The 19,014-nt window shown below is 41.3% G+C and overlaps 1 long non-coding RNA gene across 2 annotated transcripts in view; it reads left to right on the top strand.

Annotated features, from left to right (window-relative positions):
* Window positions 1-18,839, top strand: part of LOC116850549 — an 83,378-nt gene extending 64,539 nt beyond the window's left edge. For both annotated transcript variants that reach the window (XR_004379370.1, XR_004379369.1), the window contains one exon: window positions 18,697-18,839. This is a non-coding gene — a long non-coding RNA (uncharacterized LOC116850549). The remainder of the gene's footprint in view (window positions 1-18,696) is intronic.
* The last annotated feature ends 175 nt before the right edge of the window (window positions 18,840-19,014 follow it).

Consider the following 19,014-nt stretch of genomic DNA (forward strand, 5'->3'; position numbering starts at 1 on the left):
TCTCTCTCTCTCTCTCTCTCTCTCTCTCTCTCTCTCTCTCTCTACTTCTCATCACACATCGATGCGTGCTCAATATTGCGAAATGAAACGAATACCGCGGCGCGTAATACCGGAATGCCGGACAAAATAAGCGTGGCGTATCAAGGGACACTCGCCATATGTAGATAGATAATACGTGGAAAAAAAGATATGGTATACACAGCCGGAAATATTTAGTTGTGAGTAGAGTTGCATCACTCTTGTGACTTCTACACTGAGAAAAAAAATGATTGATCTCTAAGTAAAATTGTAGCTATTTTTAGCTCCAATCTCTTTCATGTCTTTTGGTTATTCTAGATACGAAAATGGTAGTAATAATACGCATATAAAGCTATTATTACTAACATTGTAGAGAGAGTGTGTAAAATTTAAAAAATAAAAAAATGGTCTTCTTGGCCATAACTTATAGTAATTATTTCTCTATGTAATTACAAATATCAGTTATAAATACCAAACATTTTTTCTCAGTGTATGTGTGCAGTGATAACATATATGGTTGATATAACACAGTTATTTTGGTGCATCAACTATACCAATATAGTTGCGCGTGATCTCGTCCTGACAACCAGAAATCAGTTGGTCGGAGTGACATATACTACAGGTATACTCCGATTTGAACAATCAGATATCATCACTGTAACGCCAATAACTCAACAATTGTTGTAGCAATCACATAATTAGCTGTTCCGCATCTTACTATTGGATCTTGGTACAATCACATTTATGTGCCAGTCAACCATCCTGTTTTTCTGTGTAGCGGAGATTGCAACAAGGCACTGGTTGTGATATTCATGCAAATAAAAGTACTTTAAAGTAACGTGGCGAGATTGTCGATAGCGAATTTTTAAATAAAACATGAATTCGCTTATTCACGCTCTTTATTAGTTACGCGTTTCATTCACGTGCTCCACGTTGAAACGTACGCGTCAGCTGACTCGCGAAATATTCTGTATTTGCGCGCAATTATAAATGTCGCGCTCTGCGTAAATAAATGAAAGTCCCATGTGCCGAATGTTTGCGCACGGTTCATTGTGCGGGTCTTTAATAGCTAGTTTAACGATAGAGAAAAATGCTTGTACTATGATCGTTTAGTAACGACATAGGAATCGATGAGATAACTAAATGGGTTATGTTAAACGAACGACCGAAAGAGACAACAAAATACGTAAATACACATTTGTACCACCCACTGGCGCGCGCGCGCGTATGTGTGTGTGTGTGTGTGTGTGTGTGTGTGTGTGTAGTGTATGTGTGTAGTTTGTTTGCCGGTCTAAACAAATATACCTGACATCGAACGTAGCAATCTAGCGGTGCAATTTCGACAATATTTATTTTATTCTAAATTATACGAGATGTTATAAACACGAATATATATGTATCAATAGACTACCAAATTGTACGATAAAGCTGCTTGAAACGAGAAATTTGATTCAATCAATTGCAAAATTACGTGCGTGATTAAAGGTGCAGTAAAACATTTTATATAATTTTCTGATTCTAATTCGATTTATTCTGCATCATAGCCAATAAAAAAGAACTCTAGTTGCAAAGTGCTATTTCCCGCAATTCTATATTCTAAGTGAAAACTTTGCCAAAAGAGTAACTTTTCTTCTAATAAAATGGACTATTAATTGAAAATCTGTTACTGAAAATCCTAACTTTTTTGTCTCGAATCAAGATGAATATATATTGGTTGAAGCAGAATGCTCTTATGCGCGATACGAAAGACGCGACAAGTACTTGTATCATAGACAGAAGACGAGATTACTCTCAATTTAAGAGTATTGCGCATCTCCTTTTGATTTCAGAAGAATCCTCTTGAGGCTACATATAAAAAGATTCTGATAAGAATGAGATTATATTTTTTTCGAGTGCACTCACACAAACCTCATCTTGAACGAAAAGGATATCTTGTATACAAAATCGATTTTAACTCACAGCGGCTTATCAGACGCGAGATACGTACCGAAATTCTCGAGGAACTGTGAGTCAAGCATTGTTGTCGCGAGGAGAGGGAAATGGAGATCGCTTCGTCCACATTCAAATACGAAGCACGCGGGCTGAGAGAGCGAACTTCTCCCAGAAAGGCACAGAATTAAGCGGAGAGATCTTCCCGTAAAATCTCCTGCCGCGGAAGTTATGGAATTTATTGTAGCGCTCAGTACCGCAATTATGCAAATAGATCGACGCGGTGTGTAGCGCGCGCGAGGAGAGCTCTCCTCGTCTCTACACAGTAGAGTTTCCGGCCCGACTTATCGAATGTCTCGCAAAGGGGGAGCCGGAATAAGTGGATTATATGTGAATGCGACGTTTCGAATCGAGAAATATTTCTATGAAACCTATCGGGAGAATCGGATAGCTATAGACACGTTACTAAACTCGACCGTGTAATAAGTTTTCATACAACCCAAGTACATAATAATGCATATAAAGTGTAGAGCAGCTTGTAAAAATTAAATCATAATTTATCCTTCAGATACAACAAACGGAAGCTTACATTATCCGCGATTCATTTTATTTCTTCCTGGCTCGCTCGAATCGAATCCGCCCCTTTAATGGCAGGTTTATCTTTGGCTCGAACAAAGTTGACCGGTCTTTCAAGAAATTAATAAGTGATTAAGAGAGATAATCGCTCTCTTATTGGAAGTGGGACAACTTTAGCTTTCGAGTGTAATTTACCTCGAGTCGTTACGATTTTTCTTGTTATCGCCGAGCGACGAATCGTTTGATGGGAACCGAGGCCCGACGCAACAATGTTGCGCGCCACCTTGAAGTGTCAAGTGCGAAGTGTGAACGCACTATAATGTATAGCCATGCGCGCGCCGTACATTTACGAATTTCTAATACACAAACGTCCGTATCTCAGCGAAGAATGGACGTAGGAATGTGAAATAAACGCTATTCTTCTCGGCGTCTCGCGCACTACCGTTCGAAAGTATTGATCCGACTATTGATACGTATCGGTATGCCTCTGGCATCGATACGTATCGATAATTGTATCGATATTTTTGAACATTAATGCACACCTAGCAAAACGTGTGGCATTTGTAATTATAATCACATAGAAAAATAGTTACTATAAATGGTGGTCAAGAGAACTATGTTCTCTTATTACAAAAGCAGAAAGAAAAGTGGTGCGTACTTGTGCTAATAAAATTTCCATGTAATAATCCCTTTTTTCTCCGTTTACAATTTGTCTTGAATGTTGTACGCGTGTGACTTCGAGAGATCCCACATTATGCAAATAACGTCGAAACATTACGCGAGAAATTCGCTCTCGGCTGATGTGTTCGATCGCGAATGTTTGACCAAGATATTAGTCGTCGGTGCTGTGCCCGGGTTATTATCCCACGACTAATCCAATGCTGAGTCAATACTAGCTGTCAGTACCGAGTCGCGACATCGAAAATCCGGCACGTAATAACGGCTTAACACGTTGGCCGGATCATAAAACCGTGTTATGAGAAAGCACGTTTCTTTAATTCCATTAAGCAAAGTATTAAGTTCGACAGAGTGTCGCAGTTTCGTGATCGTCGGACGTCGCGTTTTGGTACAAACAAAGCGTACGATCGGCAGACGGACTGATATCATTTCGGTGCCTTTGAATTTGGATTGCTGCAAAAGTGTTGCAGCTTATCTCCGGGACGAAGTGAGGGAGAAAGCGAACAATGTTTGAGCTTAACAAAATTTTGCCGTTTCTATGAGAGAATGGGATACGTTCGAAATACGGCGGCTTTAACCCCTGATTAAAGCGACATAATGAATTAGTACAGTCCCTTAATCCTTAATTGGAGCGGTGAGGATACATTACGTAACCCGTGCGGATCTCATGGGCCATATTCTTCCTCCGCACTGAAAGTAGCGAATCCTTTTAAACTTTATCACGCGATAAATAGAGCTTCCATAGTAACAGAAGTGAAACTATTTCACAGAACATGAACGAATCTTTTTCAAACAAAAAACATGTAAACCGAAATTTCTTACAAGTTTGTTCTTTCCCTTTTCCACACCAAGAGAAAAAAATATTTAAGAAATTAAAGATATTTATTTAATAGGTACTAAAATGACATTTATATCAATATAAAATATTTTTCAAATAAGATAATATACATTTTCTCAAAACCTTAGCTTTTCACGAAAGAGACTGTTTATTCTATTTGAATAAAAGAATTTAGACTTAGGCAAATATATTATTGGTACTCATAGATACAATAGATATTTATTTATTTTTAAAATTTTTGCTTAGTGTAGTTACATGAAAGGATTAAGGATTAAGGATACTCGTTATTTGAAATTTTTGCAGTAATATCGCAGAAAATTCTTGGTATATCTGTCTTTGTTTTTATTCTAAATTAGACAGATATGATTTGTTAGTTAGCTTACCAAGAGGTTGGAAAAATCGGCCCGTAGAATTGGATCTGAAATTTTAGTTGAATTATATGCATGTGTGTGACAGTATCGTGATTCAGCTAAAAAGCTTAGATCTAATGCTAAATATGAGTATCTTACTTGAAGTAAGTTTCAACTAACGACTATTGATACGGATCTGAGGTCTGCATTAATAGTTGTTACTTGAAACTTGCTTCAAACGAGATTCTCAGATCTGAATTCGGAGTTAGTTACTCTTTCAGTAAGATATAACTGAGGATGGTTGTTCGATCGCTCACAATTTTGTGTCAGCGTCGCCTTGCTTACGAATTAAGACAAAACGAAGCTTTCAGCTACGGTATCGTTAAGAACAAGAGAGAATAAAAGAAAAGAGAGAAAAAGGAGCGCTAAGAACTCTCGTACAGTAGCAGGGTGGAGCTCAATGGAGATCAATCCGCTCGTAAAAGCTGTATAAACGACGGGGAGGGGGAAGAGGAGGGGAAAGAGGGAGTTATCTGAGTCCTATACATTACACTGATCCATCGCGACAATTTATTACCGCCTTATCAGTGACTAGTCGATGCTTGTCGACGACCGACGTTGGCTTTCGCCAACGATTGTCACCGTGAAAGAATCACTCGGGCTGGCTTAGGATAACAGCTAAGTGCTCGGCTTATCACGCAAGCTCCACTCATTCGATTTCCGACGAATCTTTGATATTATCGTGTTATTTCGATTTGATCCGCGTATATACGACGCGCTTCTTTGTGAGCAGTCGGTGTTGACAAAAATCGCGATGGTTGCGTGATAAAAATGACGAATAACAAGATACACGGTCAAGATTTGGTTGTACTTGACCCCTGCAAATTTGTCACGAGTTACGTCAAGCAATTTCGCGCCTGAACGTTCGGTAAACGTAATAAACGTAAGTATCGAAAATTCGTCTTTCGCGAGATATATGCACCATCGATTTTACGTGATTTCAGGAGACCGCGTATTCTCGCAGTTTCTCGTTTATTGAAGTCTTGCGAGATTTCTGGAACATACCGCGGTTTTTTAATATCCCAATCGTCAAACCCATACGGCTTCATACAGAAAAAGAGAGAGAGAAAGGAAGAGAGAGACTATAAAGGAGAGAGAACGGGGATTGAATATCCATCAATAGAGATGTTATATATACGCGATTGCATCGTCGCGTCGTTGTCGAGTCTCACGTATGCACGAATGCGCCCTACGAAGCCGCACTAACCCAGGAACATTTCGAAGCAGTATATTCGAAACTTTTCGATCGGACATATCGGTTTACCTTAAGCGCTCGGCTCGGTTGCTCGATTCTCGCTAAACTGCACGTCGCGAATATCAAATGTATCTGCGGATGGAGGCGAAATCAGCAACGGAAGAAACATGGCTCGCCGATGGCATTCGAGATTGCAGACGTATAGAACAGTCTACGTATTGCTGCAGGAGGGATGAAATAAAAGTAGTAGTTACTTGAAATTTACCTCAAGTAAGATACTCATATTTGAGTTTAACATTAGATACAAACTTTTCAGATGAATTACGATATTGTTACGTATGTTATATAATTCAACTGAAAACTCAGATCCAATTTTGCGAGCCGATTTTTCAAATCATTTGGTAAGCTAACTAACAGTCAAATCGTCTATCTAATTTAGAGGAGACAAAGAGAGACGTTGGATCAAGAGGTTGGAAAAATCAGCCCTAAGACCCATATTAATAGCTGAAAATTGTCTCACGCGAGATATTCAGATTTTTATTCAGTTAGATCCAAATTTGCCAGTCGAATTATACACGCAAAAAAAAGAACTAGCTTCCAGAGCTAAAAAATAGCTGTGGTAGATAAGATGTGTCACTGAAATAGGGATAGCTAATGTCGATACTACCGAAGCTAAATTTATTCGCTGTTAAACTTAGGCGCTACAGCGAGAAATATTAGCTGCTAGAAATAAGTGACTGTAACAAATGATTGTAGCTGTACGGCAAACTTCTTTAATATATGCATACGATAAGAAATTTAGGAATAACTGCTATTTTCTTAGCTACTTGAAATAATGTGCATTTTTAATGTCACCTAATATATTTGTATTTCATAGCGAATGCATCTTAGCTGTCATAGCCAATTCTTAACAGTGACAGCTAAACGATTAGCCTTTTGACTAAGTTTGAATCAACTTACGCGATTTGGCTGATATTACTAAATCATTTTTTTGCGTGTAGCATGTATAACATCTCTAGCTGCAATCTCGCGGCTCAACTGAAAAACTCTCATTTAATCCTGAATTAAAAGAAATCTGAATATCTCACTTGAAATAAATAACGACTGTTGATACGGATCCTGGATCACTGTGTGATAGAGAAAGCATTTGACTTAACATATCTCTGTTCTTCAATCCTGTCATCAACTGTACCTTAAGAAGACGCGATCTATTCTCTGAATCTATGTACGAGACAACCACGACGATCGGCGCGATAAATTTCGTCACTTTTGAATCTCCGTTGCGCGAACGTTCGACAGCGAAGGTATCCTTCCCGCGAATTTCAAGAGCCGTCTCTCGCGATGCAAACGCGTATCGCCAAATCGATGTTGCCGGGCTCCGTGTTTAGCGCGAGAACGAGTCGAGAGGGACGTTCCCGCGGCAGAACGGAGACGTTTCTTATCACGCGAATTACGTTCCACGCGGGAAATGAGATTACGCGATCCGGAAAATGGTTAATATTTCGGAGCGCTTGCGGACGGCTGGGGTATTTATATCTGTATTCCCGGCAGCAGGAGAGTATTTGTATTCGCGGGATACATACCTGAAGCGCGTTTCTGCGGAGCAACGAGTGATAAATGAATTCGGGTCAATAACGTGTTAAGCCGCGCGGAGCGAATCTTATACACGCGAGCGCACAAACCGAGGAATACATCCATAAATCATCAAGGAATAAGAAATGTAATTTCACTTCTCGCGATCGTCGATCTTCTGCCTCTTAATGGAATATTTTCAGGATGTGAGGGGGAGAGGAGCGGGAGTACGCTTGTCGTGTCGACGGCGACGAGAATCGAGAATATCAGCGCGGATTAATTAATAGAATAGCCGAGAGAGTCGCGCGTGCGTGTCGCGCCTTCAAAATAATTTCCCTGGCCGTTATCAGAATCAGCGTTGTCTCAGCGAAACGTTCGCGCAATTAATCCGATGGAGAAACGAAGAAGGAAATACGACTCAGCGATCACGCTCGACGAAGAAGAAGAAGAAGATGATGAAGAGGACCGAAGAATATCGTCCGAGACGAGATTTGAGTCTAGCTTATTGAATTTGCGGACGGGGCTCGCGATATCTCCGGATAAGGAATGAGCCGGTCGGGAATATATTTCTTACATCCGCGACGTTTTTCCCGTGCATGCTAACGAAATCGCGCAATAAATCAATGCACCGTTTCCGCTGAAACGACGGGATCTGTGGAGGCGGCGACGGGGCAAAAAGAAATTCCGGGGCTGGGGGAGGAACGGCGCGACCACCTTTACGTGTGTGTGTATATCGTCGGATGACTTATGTATGCCGTTCACGCAGAAGAAGGGTTTCGCCGTACGTTTTCGTGCGACGCGGGTCGCGTACCAAGCTTTGGATTTGCGTACGCCCTTTCCCTTCTCCCTCATCCATCCCTGCCTCCACTCACGTGAGAGCGAGCGAGCTTCTAGCACCGTGACAAATTGCGAAGACCGCGATCCCGCGTGTGTAAGCGGACGCTTGCTTAGGAAATAAACGGCGAGCGGAGGGAACGAAATTTTTCAGCGGATAACACACTTCTCGACGGGATTTCGTTACTGTGAAACGTAAGCGTGAGCGAGCCGTTCATTCTTCGCACGGACCGAACATCTCTATTTGGGTAGACGGAAAAAACAATTTCAGCTCGGCCAGCTGAATAGGGAGCAGACGAAAAACTCGCTCGAGGAATAATATATCTGCTACTGCGATCGAAAACATTCGTTCCAACACATTCAGCTGCACTAAGCGATGTCTACAATGAAAACTTAAGCCATAAGCCTTAAGCCTTAAGCCGTAAAAAATTGGCTAATCATATTTGGTTATTTTCCTTATATTTAACTGCAATTGGTCAATTGGGTTAAGTTCAGTTTCAGGTCGCCCTGAAGAAGTGAACTGAAATATTCACGAAAGGTCGAAACCAAACACAAGGAAAACGCGGTCCAAAGCCGGAAAACAAGCAAAGACTTAAGTTCTCACTGTATACATCGCTTTAAAGGTCGCTCGAGGTAACCGAGAGAAACTGGCCGAGCAGCGGCCTTCGACAGAAATCGTTCCCACAAGCGGGTTTTGCATCTGGTCGCCAAGTAACAGAAAATTCAGTTACACTAACGCTTTCACCGTGCAAGAACGTTTGCGAGACGCCTTCAAGGTTGCTCGGAGGAGCAATGACGTATCGCAGGGACGATTGTCACTATCGGGTGCGAGCTATCGGTCGGTCGATCGGATTTCTTCTCCCGAAAGAGATCGTCCCGAGATTTCGCGCGAGCCAGACGGGAGTACGAAAAACGAGGCATTGGGATGAGAATGAAAGAAACACGTTGAGGCCGATAGATCACCTCGACCACATCTTGAGAAAAGGATAAACGAGATAAGAGCGAATGCTTGGGCGAGTGCTTCGGCGTTGCTTGAGAACTCTTTTGAGATACCGAGCACTCAGAGTTGACATAATCTGAGTACCCGACTAGAAATTTATCCCGTGACCTTGGTCGGCTGATCCCAATTAGGCATCTGCTCTGTACACTTGGTTGCAAAACAGTTTGGACATGATGAAATCAAGATATCTCGCTACAGCGTCAAAATCGAGACATTATCGGCGAATTTACGCTGCAATTATATTATTCATTCTTATTTATTATTATTAATTATATAATTGCCGTGCAAACTCGCCGACAACTCAATTTTGACACTCAATTAATCGGATATCCTGATCGAATATAAAAATTGATCGGAATTTGATCGAAAATATCCGTTTGGTAATTTTATCGGATAATCGGATTATCGGATAATCTCCCTTAATATACAAAAGTATTAAGGTGAAGTTGCCGTAAAGTAAAAAGAAAAACTAAAAACACGATTTATATTTAAAAAAACCATATGATTCCACTGAAGAAATTAAAGTTGGTCTTGACAGGATTATCCTAAAGTCAGATATATATGTGTATTACCAACTGATAGATTTTGCTCTGTTCAGGGAAATTAAAAAAAGAAAAAAGAAAAAAAAAGAAAACATTATTATGTATCTTTACACAAATGATCTTTACACAATTGATTTTTGACAATTCAATTTGATAGTAAGCTTTTGATTTGATTTTAGTAAGCTTTTGATTTGATTGTGTCTAAACCGTTCTACAATTAATTACACAAAGTGATGTTATCAGGTCCTGATAAATCCTGTAATTCAGCGTGGCAACTGATATCTTATTAATAATAAAAACTATTAATAATTATTAGTAATTAGGAACCGATAATATAACATATATGATTTATATGAACCAAACAACTGATTAACTAACGTTTGGGCATTATTCGATGAAAATTTTTTTTGTCTAAATAATAATTGGCAAACCATAATCAATCGTCATATATAAAATCATAAATAATTCCATCGATCGACCAAATTAATTATTATTCAAGCTTTGATGTGATTGATTATACTGACTAATAATTGATTCCATCAATTAATTAAATTATTTGTGATTATGTATATGACGATTGAATAATTCGAATTATTGCTTTGCATATGATTTTATCAGAGATTTTCATCACCCAATATTGAGATCAACCCACAGACTTCTATATATAAACTAGACTGCTAATACCCGTATTTAGCGAGTGGTCGGAAAAATATCGGACGGCCATCTTTGAAAGGACCGTATCATATAGGAGTAATAATGATACGCACTATAGCATATTGCTTCCTTCCACTCACTCATTGTCACTCAGGTCGCGTATGCGAGGTTCTTTCAAAGATGACGGACGGTATTTTTTCGACCAAACAATCCTTAACTAAACTATACCTATTTAGCGGTATATTATAGGTATATTATATAGAATAATTATAGGTATATTATATAGAAGTTATATATCAATAAGAAGGTATATATAGGTATATTATATATAATATATTATATTATATTATATTATACCTATTATATAGTATTATTATTGAGAAGTCTGTGGATTAACCTAAACTATACCTATTTAGCGGTATATTATAGGTATATTAAAAGTTATATATAAATATTATAGGTATAGTAAAAGTTATATATAAATAAGAAGATATATATAGGTATATTATATATATTATATTATATTATACCTATTATATAGGTATATTATATAGAAGTATACGGATTAACCTAAACTATACCTATTTAGCGGTATATTATAGGTATATTATATAGAATAATTATAGGTATATTATATAGAAGTTATATATAAATAAGAAGGTATATATAGGTATATTATATATAGTATATTATATTATATTATACCTATTATATAGATATATTATATAGAAGTCTGTGGATTAACCTGAACAGGACTATGGGACAAGATCCCATGGCGGGTACTGGCGGTCGAGTAGCAAATTTCACGCGACGTTTGAAGCGAGTCCGACGATCGATTATTTCCCTCGATGTCTCGGCGAAAACAACGATCCCGTCGCGATATATTAATTTCCCGACACGACGACGAGGAGGACGACGACGAGGCCACGCGCGACCGCGAGGACGAATTAGCGGCGCAGCGAGACGCGCTCGGCAATGTGAGAAATTCTCATTACGCCGGTGGGTAGCGTAGAGAGAACGGCGAGGTCTCATCGTCATTGATCTTGCGAATTCCGCGGGACGGGGTGCGCCCTTGGCCGGCCTCGCCGTTGAGAATTCTACTTATATTCCGCGGAGACAACTGCGTGCGATTTACATGCTCGGCGTCGCTACGTGACGCGATTCAGCGCGACGCAACGACGGCTGATGCGCCGATTCTTCCCCGCATATAGCCGCGCAGCCTTCGGATACGCAGGATTTTTCGCTGGATAATCGGAAAATCGAGACTCTGTCCTTCTGTACCCTTTAAATACACTGAGAAAAAAGTGACCGAGCTAATAAGACATTTTGTTCGAACGAACAAAATTCGTTCAAGCAAACATTTAGTCAATTGAACGAATTGTATAGCTGCTGCGATGAGATTTACTAATTGATTCAATGACTGCAATTTGACCAGTACAGTGAGAAAAAATATCTAAAAATTGTTAACAAATATTTATTAGGTAGATAACATATTTACTTAAATCGGAATTATTTATTTAATTCCATCGCCACAAAAGCCATAGAAAGTTGAATCTAGCGCAGTGTACAAACGAATTTATGTAATTCAGATTTTGCAGTATAAGAGATATTCTACTTCCACTGCTAAAAAAATGTGCTATAAGACGGAGTAGTAAAATGGGATTGTGTGTTTTCCAGCAATATTCATTTTACTGAATGAATCAGAAACATTTCTACCGATTTATTTCAAGAAGGCAAGTAACAGAACGAGTCGGCATCGAGCGACGCGCACTTGCGAGCTTCTCATTCTCGGTGAGGCAGGTGCGAGAATATTCTGGCTGGCAACATATTTTCACTGCAACGTGCTTCGATAAGTCGGTAGCGGCGCGCGCTTCTGCGATTGCATCCACCTGCGCCGTACTTAATAAAGAATAAAAGAATAGAGACAAAGAGAGAAAAATGGATAACAGCGCAGCTTCTCTTTCTCTCTCTCTCTCTCTCTTTCTCCCTTATTCAACACGTCGATAAAATTCGATAGAATTCGTCGATAGTTTCTTACGTTTCAATTCACATCTCTCGCAATTTCGTACCTTTCCTCGCGTCTCTTGCGTCTCGTCTCTCTGGGTAAACCAGTAAAAATGTTTCCGATTGGACCAATAAGAGAGGAGCACTTCACCGCGATAATCAGCAAATGTTCATTGATTTCTAGTGGAAACATCGCCGCTTCACCTTATACTCCACCGATTTCGGCCAGTAGATTTGAGATTCCGTAACAAGCAAATTAATTATACTATGTCAAATCCACGCTTCCGCGTCTGTGACGACGGAATTGACAGCTTCCACGCACCTTGCATGTAATGACATGTATGTGCTTGCAAAGTACATCGATAATGGTAACAGCCGTTATTAACTGATCCCTTCAACAAGATTTCTGCAGCGCTGTGCTTACAACTGAACCATTACTTACGAGCGTAGCATTTCAGTGAAGAATGCTGATGGTGCTTCAGAGAGCAGAGAGTGCGAACTTTGCTCGCTTTGTCCGCTTCGTCTTCTTTCGTCAAAGTGACAGTATCACTGTGCGAATGTATCGCGAGATATGAGACGCGTGCAAAGAGCATTTAAGTAAAATTCGATTCCCTTTGTGCGCACCACCTGTTGATTTTCATCAATATATTGTACTTGTTACCGAGCGCGCGCGGATGTATGAGCGTTTATTACTCATCACATGCAAATTTTCATTTGATAACATTCTTCGCAATTACACGCACGTAATTGTATCTACATACCGTTGGGTTTTGCAACTGCACCGTGGGAGCGTCGTGTAATTACGCGACATTTATGCCGCCGTCATTGCGGTCTACCAATGGTACTCGGCCGACGAGTTGTGAACTTTTCCGGCAACAAACGGCAATGTTTCGTGACGTGTATCGTGCGTATATTGAGAAAAAATATTGAGAAGGAAACGAACAGCGCGGCTCGACAGCTGCCGCTGGGAACAACGTGAAATATTTTCCCCGATGCGACGACGATTGGATTCCATAATTCGGTGAGCACGGATCAAGTCGCGCGCGTGTGCATGCGTGAATGTGTGTGGATGGAAAAACAATTTTTATTTAAAAATTGTTTTTCCGCCCACGCATTTTCGCGTTTTACGCAGAGAACATCAAAGCGCGCCTTGTGTTTAAGTGCGTTTTTTTCCGCAAAAATCTCAGCATTGTTATTATTCAGCCGCGATCCGCGGTCGTTCCACTTCGCACTGGGAAAAGCGCAAATTACTGCAGTTACGTCGCGCACAGAGCCTCCTCTCTCCATCACGAAAATTACGGCACGGTTCTTTCATCGATTTTAATCTCGCGGCACTGCGCGCGCTATACGCGGATACAATAAAGATTCTCCTTTTAATCCCTCTCCAACATGGCCGGGCTCTATCACCTACGCGTCCATGCTGACGTCCGTGTGTGAACAGCGGAATCGTGAAAAATGTGAAAAGGTCGTGCGGTGAGACGACTTATTTAACTGCTCGATGATAACCGCGCCAAGAATCGCGACCTACCCATCCACACTCACACGCGTACACATGTACACGCGTCGCAATCGAATCAATGGCCTGATTCGAAACGAAGTCTGGGATAAAGATTCCTGGTTTCAGTGTAAACCTCATTTAAACGTTTGAAGAGAGAAACCTCGACGAGAGAATTCAATTATGCGTGCTTCAGTCCCACGCCAATTTCTCATATCAGTGATATTATCGTGAATAATTGCAAATGCAACTGCGCAGTAAAAAAAAAAACGGTCACTGTGACTCGGCAATTGCTCTGTGATTGCAACAACCGTATAATCAATTGTTCCCTATTTTACTGTTGAATCTGGTTGATACAATGATATTCATACGTGGATTGACCGTGTTTATTGTTTTTTCCGTGCATAATCTGTTAGTGACATATCTTATGTGTAGAGTGTACACATAGATAAGCTGTGTTAAGTGTCACACATTCGCGTTGTGTCAAATGAACACAAAGATTAAGGAGTGGGTAGATTGGGACACGTGAAACGCATTAAACTCGACACGAAATTTCCTGCAGTGCAGCGATATCAGTGATATTTTTGCAAATAATCGCCAATGTAATTAGCAATTAACGGCATATTTTAGTAGCCGCGACACGATCATCGATCAGTCGGCGAAAATCTGATTCACGCAAAGTTGCTACGCTGAGAGTGCGAAAGAGTCAATGCGAAAGAGTCAATGTACCGTAAAATCACGATGAACGAGTAACTCTTTGTGTGTTCAACTCTAAATTACCTTACGGCCCACCGCATTCGCGGCAAAACGCGCGCTGCGGCGAGATTCGTACGCTGGACGTGTCCAGTCCGATTTTAAGATGTCCGCAACGCACCCTCCGAGATTTTGGCTTCATGTTAAACCTTGAATTCTACGATGCAGTAGCAGTTGCTAAGTTAGCAAAATATATTTAATTCTAATGATACAATTTGCTCCTATTTTTATTCGAAATTTCCCTTTTCATTTTCTTTAGCGTTGAAATAGGTTACATGCTTCAGAATATCAAGGAACGAATAGGATAGAATAGTAAGGCTGAAGGTAGAATCAAAGTTTCTACGGGCCGTGTTATTTACCCGGATCTGCGAATTATCTTTCCGCGGCGGCGCCGCGGGAATTTTTGGAAAATGGAGCGTTACCAGTCAGTCACGCTTCTGTACCTCCCGCTTAATTTCATGACGGCGTCCAACACATCGTAGACCACATGCATATTTACGTCAGTCTACCACGGGCGGTCGTGAAATTTTATGTTTTTCAGCGCGTTTTTCAGTGCCGAATGAGAAGCGTTCGCTGATGTTTTTTTTTTCCATTTTCTTCCCTCCGCCTCTCTCTTTCTCTCTCTTTCTCTAACTGACGTTTTTTTTTACAGTTATTTTTGTTAGTTTTTTACGAACCTACAGATGCGTGTGCTACCGTAACACCGTAACGCGTCGGCAAAGCGTGTCCCGCGAAATGGAAGATGCGTTTCGAATGCGCCGCGTTGCACAGCGCGAGTAAGGGATGAGAATGAACACATTTCGTAGTCAGTCGTCGTGAGCCGCCACGGCGGCGCACGTACGCGACGTTCTATGCGACGAATCTAAGAAGAATGAAGAGAGCATAAATAACGTCGCTGTAGAGACGCGTCGGAGCGAGAAAGAAAGAGAGAGAGCTGGCACAGTACGTGTTCTCTCCGTACGGCGAGATCCGTTTTGGACGAAAAAAGGTCGCGTCGCGACGCAGGACCGGGCCTGCAACGAAATAAGCTTTGTCTATGATTCATGAGTCGACACTGGGCGATTTCTATCCGCGCGGGCGAGATGAGCAAACTCGATGTGTGACGTTGTAAAATAACGACGGACTTCGAATTCGCGTGTACAGTCGGTCACAAGTCAGTCTGCACGTTTCGAGTAGTCAGAATTGAAAGCCACTGCTGACATGTGCGCGTATATATATAATCAGTTATAAATACGTAAAAATTACTCTTCTCTTCAAATAACGTTCCGTTAATTTCGGATAAATTATTCCTTCCAAATTTCACAAATGTCACACTCTGTACTGTCACACTTAGGCTCCTGTCATAATCGTAGGTTATTTCAGAGCTTAAATTGGCGCGCGTGTGTATTTTCAGAGCTGGAAAATAAGTTCGCTCCCCCACGGTTGTTCGCTGTGGCTTGTCGATTTTCTGCGAAATGTTGGCGACGTACTTTTACTGAAATTAATGGATTTTCATACAGAGAAATGCGATTTCCGTCAAACGCTGGCGCGGAAGCTCGGTGCGCGATGGTAATTACGGCGAAGCGCGGTTAATTCACGAGGCATAAAATCAACTTTGGAGACGCAGCAACGGCGACTTTTGTTTCTCCGTGTGCTCGGTAAAGGGGAGAAATCGGATTTTTGCCAAGCAGAACGGACGAGACACGGCAAATGTGATTTCGCGCGAGACAAACTTCGTCATTGCAAGCGTAAAGCAGCTGGATCCTATGACTGGATCGTGGAGCATTATTGGCGGACACGCCGTGTTGACATCGAAAGTGCGACTTTCCGGGACGCGCCGGTGACTAGCAACTACATCTAAGCCAAAACCGATAAAAGGATCACAGGAAGTGACTCACTTTGACGACGCGAGCAAACATCTCTCTCTCCCATTTTCCGCTCAAAAACGTGTGCAGTAGCTGCTTGAACGGAAGTTTATAATTTTTTGCTACCAAAATTTGATAATAACAACTGCGCGATTATCGCAATGTTTTGCAAGTCAACGCTGTTCAATATCTTCCATATGAGATTTTCAGACAATGCATGCATAAAGAAATTAAATTTTACAAGATTTATCATCACACACAGTGAATAGCTATTTGCAACAAAAAAAAGACTGAATAACGTCGTATCGCTAAATTGCATTCGTCTCGATCGAAGCTTCGTTATTTCGTTCAACGATTGTTAGTTATATCCGGCGATGCGAATTATCGTCGCTCGTCGTTAATATTGATCGCGAAGGAAAAATCGATGTCACGCGCTCCTTTCTCCCCGTGTCCTTGATACCGGCACCCTCATCGAAGAATAAAAGTGATATCTTCGAACGGGGGCTTCTCCCCGGTCGTCTTCTTCACGGTCGTGTAGCACACACCAGGCCGGCGCTACCGTCGGAATAATTGACCTAAATGTACCGCAAAAATAGCGGATCATAAATTACGCGGACTCGACGAGAGTGCACTTGACACGGCCCTGTCATGACACAACTACCACGCCAGAGGGAGAGATAGACGGACGGAGACAGATAGATAGAAGGATAGATAGAGAACGAGAGCGCGCGCGCGCGAGAGAGAGAGAGAGAGAGAGAGAGAGAGAGAGAGAGAGAGAGAGAGAAAGTGAGAGAAGGATGAGGAGAAAAAGAGGGAACGAAGAGGGACAGAGGAAAAAGAGAGGAAAAGAGTGAGAGAGCGAGAGAGTTGGTTTGAACGTCGTCGGCTCTCTTATATCCTGTCCTTACTTTGAATGGCAAACTGACGTAGTGGCTGATGGGTGAATCCGGGAAGAATGCATCGATCAGAGCGTCGTCCACGCGTCGGAGGGTCGCTCGTTCGCGTGAACCGTTCGTCGTGTCCCAATTCATCCGGGTTCATTCACGAATCGCGCGCAATGTTAACGGTTTGCATCAGGTCCGCAATGTTGGAAAACGATGTGATGTTTCATGACGTATGAACAATTTGTAGTGCGATGATACATTCATCTGACGTTTACGATTGCGACCGTCAATAGAATATTTGTAGACAGATTTTCCGTCTACACGCAAGAGAATTTTATGGGAAAATTACTGGCAGAATATCGCAATCGAACAATAGATCGATGCACACATTCTGCAGTAATGTTTATATCTGCTATTTATATTTTCAGAACACTGTGAAATGTACCATTAAAAAATTTGATGTGTTCCACAGCGAAACAGACAGACTTTACTCAATTTATTTCAGCGCACTACTAAAAACATAACAAAATTGAAAAGAACTCATATGGAAAAAAAACTATTCTCTCTGTGTGCACAAAAAAGTGTTTGAGCAAAAATATGTTTGAGCAAGCATATGTTTTGATAAACGTTGCATTATATTTTGCGCGGAAAAAATTATCATGAAATATCAAGTTTTTAATTATATTCTTTTTTTCGCGTATTTAGCTCTCATGTTCTACCTCAAACTATTTTTCGCCTGAAAAGTGATAGCACACTGCAGTACGCCAGGCTTTTTCCATCGCTCGTGTAAGAAATTGATTTATATATTAAGCAGATTGCGCGCGCGCACAGAGGAACATCAGATGGGTGGTCAAAGAATTCTTATGAAAGGCTTTGAGTACACTCTGGACGCGACGTGAAAGCACCGAAGTGGAATCTAGCACGGACAAATCCAGATTACTCAGCGTATCCTGTTTTCTTTCCGCTCGATTCATCGCGCGCACTCGACAGTTAATTATTCTGAATAGGAAGCGGTTATTGCACTTGCGACAGAACAAGACGAGCAAAAAACGAGTTTGCAGACTCCCGACGAGTATTATACAAGCTAATTATCCGTCCTATTAACAATGAAATTCGCGCGAATGAAATCACTCATTTAGACGCTAAAAACTTTAAATATGAATTGAGAAGACCGGGAGTAACGACTTGTCAACGTTACCGTAATTCCTCGAGAGAATGCTCGTTAATCTCTCGAGGTGTTATAAAAATAAAGGGGAGTCGCGCAATTTCGTGACCGCCTTTCGTACTTGATGGAAGAGAGAAAATGAAGAGAGAGAATAAGAAAGAAAAGAAGAGAAGAAAAGAAAAGAAGATGCCTTCAGTGTTTCTCGATATTTGTTGAATCATGCGCTCGCGCAACTAACGACACATAGAATAATAAAGATAAATTGCTGAATCTCCTAAAAAAACGTATTTCTTTTCTACTTTCAGATCCGCGAGAGCATTGCACGCGCGACGACGACATAACGACGTCGCACTGAGCCGAAAACGAGCTAAAGCTCCTTCGCGGGGTGCTTCTCTTTCCTCTGAGTCGGCTTCCTGAATCCCGTGAACGTCAATTTCGCCAGCCAAGGAAAAAAAGAAGGAAGGAAGGTATAGAATCAGACGCGCGACAGAAGGCCACCTCTTCCCTCAAAGCGAAGATGAACGTCTGCCTGGTGCGTCGGCTTATCGGGACTTCCGTGACCTAAAATCACCTCCTCGGGGAAATTCGTGCCGTTGGAGCGAGAGAGGCAGGACCAAGGGGGG

This window comes from Odontomachus brunneus, unplaced genomic scaffold (genome assembly GCF_010583005.1).
Source record: "Odontomachus brunneus isolate Ranch 3 - 2012 unplaced genomic scaffold, Obru_v1 Obru_scaffold_148, whole genome shotgun sequence".
Taxonomy (NCBI): domain Eukaryota; kingdom Metazoa; phylum Arthropoda; class Insecta; order Hymenoptera; family Formicidae; genus Odontomachus; species Odontomachus brunneus.